The 3175-nt window shown below is 36.3% G+C and overlaps 1 pseudogene; it reads left to right on the top strand.

Moving 5' to 3' along the window:
* The first annotated feature begins 1759 nt into the window (after positions 1–1759).
* On the top strand, positions 1760–2652 carry LOC114031574 (annotated as a pseudogene).
* The last annotated feature ends 523 nt before the right edge of the window (positions 2653–3175 follow it).

Raw genomic sequence — 3175 nt, 5'->3', positions numbered from 1 at the left:
CTCTCTCTCTCTCTCTCTCTCTCTCTCTCTCTCTCTCTCTCTCTCGCTCTCTCTCTCTCTGTCTCTCTCTCTCTCACAGACACACACAATGTCCATTCACTTGCAATGTTCTCTCAATTTTACCTTTGAGACATATCTTCTTTACAACCCCCGGTCTCATTGGCACTTGTGACAGCTCTGGTGCAAGCACTCAGTACCTCTAACCAGGATTATTGCAATAGTCTTGTGGTTAGTTGACCTGTCTCATCCAATCACTTTCAAATATAGTCAACCCTGTAATAGTTATCAGATTGTTCCTCCTAAAGAGTAGGTCTGACCAAGTCACCACACCACCTCTACTCAGTAAACTCCAATTGCTCCTTATTACAACATTCGTCACATGTAAAATCCCCTGCTTAGCTTTTGAAGTCCTCCATGTCCTCATTCTTTTTTACCTTTCCAGGCTATTTATACCACAATCCCCTTTACCTGCTTACGGACAGTTAGGTGGCACAGTGGGTAGAGTAATGGACCTAGAGTCATGAAGATTTGAGTTTCCATCTCACTTCAGATACTCCAAAGTTGTGTTATCTTGAGTAAATCACTTAACCTCTATCGTCCTCAGTTCCTTCATATAAAAAAGAGACAAAAATAGGACCACTTTCCCTTGGGGATTTTGACACTAAAATGATAAAACATATTCAAAGCACTTTCAAGTTTGCAAATTTGGTTATTTTTACTCTCATTATTTACTCTAAGTTCTAACTTATTTCCTTGTTGTTACTCACACAATTCTCAATATTTCTGATTGGATTTTTTTTGGCTTTCTCTCAACCCTGGATTTCTTTTTCTTCTCAACTTTGCCTCCAGAATTCTTGTCTTATTTAAAATCTTAACTCATATCCCACATTATACAACAAGAACCTCTCAGTCCTCCTTAATGCATATACATTTCCCTTGCAAATATCACACATAAATACATATGTATTCTAATATATGTTTGTTTGCATGTTGTGTCATTTCACTGAAATCTTCTTCAGAACAGCAATTACTTATACCTTTATTTGTATCCCCAGGGGTTATCACACTTCCTGGCATGCAGTAAGTCCTTACTAAATTTTTATGAAGGCCCCCATTTTACTTTTGAGGAAACTGAAGCTCAGGAGTGTTTTTGGTCTTTGATAATGTTCAACATCATTGATATATGTCAGAGGAAGAATTCCAGGTCAAATCTTCCTGAATCCAAGTTTAATGATGTTTAAACATTCATTAGTTCTATTATTTGGAGACTGCAATATCTGGAGTCATTTAGTTTTGGGGAGTAAGGTTATAAAATAACACTGCTGATATTTCTCAGAATTACTATCAGGAGAGCTTGTATGAAGATCTTCATCTAATATTCATTAACATTGTAATCGAAGGAAAATCATCCAACAACTCTGAAATTTTTTCACAGAGGAAAATTTGAAATATCGATATTTGCAGTTCACATGTCACAAGTTTGTGCTAAGGAATTTTTTAAGCCTTAAAGTACTATAAAATTGTGAGGCATCTTTGGGTCCTCAACTCTTTCTTCTCTGTTTGTGAATACCTTGTCTGGATAAGTTGAAGTCTGGTACCTGTCTTTGGCATTAAAAATAATTTATAGGAACTATCTGTTTCCTTCTTACAGATGAGAAGCAATTCAAAAGTCCTGTGCTCATTATCTTTACAAAAGAGTGAAAACACAATTCCTCCATTTGCCTGTTTCCTGTTCACAGAAACAGAGACCAAAGTAGAAATGATGGAGAAGAATTGTTCCATCCCAACTAAGTTCATTCTCTTGGGAATCACCAGTGATCCAGAGCTAAAAGTGGTCCTTTTTGTTCTCTTTCTCATCATTTAATTGGTTATTCTTGTAGCAAATCTTAATCAGGAGTGACCCCCAACTTCATTTTCCCCTGTACTTCTTCCTTAGCCACATGTCCTTCTGTGATCTCTGCTACTCCACAGCCATTGGCCCCAAGATGTTGCTAGACTTCTTTACCAAAGACAAGTCCATTTCCTTCACTGGTTGTGCTCTGCAATTTTACTTTGTCTGTTCCTTTATAGATGCTGAGTGCTTGTTATTAGCAGTAATAGCCTTTGATTTCTATATGGCAATAAGTAACCCTTTGCTTTATACGGTAAATATGTCAAGCCAGTTTTGCTACTTATTGATGGCCGGTGTCTACATGGTGGGGGTGGTAGATGCTGTGCTCCATACTACTTTCACCTTCACTCTGAGTTTCTACAGGTCCAATGAGATTAATCATTTCTTCTGTGACATCCCTCTTCTTTTATTAATCTCTAGTTCTGATACCCATGTCAATGAGCTGGTGATTTTCACTGTCATTTGGCTTTATTGAAATGGTCACCATTTCAGTGGTCCTCATCTCTTATTGTTACATAATCTTGTCTGTGTTGAAGATCCACTCCACTGAGGGCAGACACAAAACCTTTTCAACCTGTACTTCTCACCTAACTGTTGTCACAATCTTCTAGGGTACCTTTCATTTTATGTACTTCAATCCTAGTTCTGCCTATTCATTAGACCAAAACAAAATTACTTCCATGTTTTATACTCTTGTCATTCCCATATTAAACCCCTTGATCTACAGTTTGACAAACAAAGATGTGAAAGGGGCCCTGTGAAAACTGAAAACTATCATATGTTCTTAATATTGGTTGCTAATAACTCAATGAATTGGACCCCATAGTGGAAGATTTGGAATCTGAAAGCCCAATTCAGTTCATTAAAGGTATGCTAAGCCATTTGAGCTTGAAGTGACAGGATTAACATGTCAATACACAAGCACTGAATCTCAAAATGTGAAAGAACCCTCAGCCTTCACCTGGTCTAATCTTACCTAAACAGGAATCTATTCTAAAACATTTCTGATAATTGTCTGTATGTCAAATATTCATTAGAAAGTGAAATTTTCCAAATGATGTGTGTGTATACATACCCATATATACACATACATATACTCACATAAAACACATGAACACATGTACATATTCATATATGCATATGCATGTAAGTATTATTTATCTTAGTTCATATATATGAAAGAATATAAGTAATTGAGATTTTGGGAGAATACAATTGTGAATAACAGGTTATATTTTTACCTCAGTAAGTTATCTATATAATGATGACCAATTTAAAAGGACA

This window comes from Vombatus ursinus, unplaced genomic scaffold (genome assembly GCF_900497805.2).
Source record: "Vombatus ursinus unplaced genomic scaffold, bare-nosed wombat genome assembly UNPS02015184.1, whole genome shotgun sequence".
NCBI classification, from domain to species: Eukaryota; Metazoa; Chordata; class Mammalia; order Diprotodontia; family Vombatidae; genus Vombatus; species Vombatus ursinus.
Note: the sequence above shows the minus strand (reverse complement) of the source record. Positions and strands in the feature narration are given on the sequence as shown.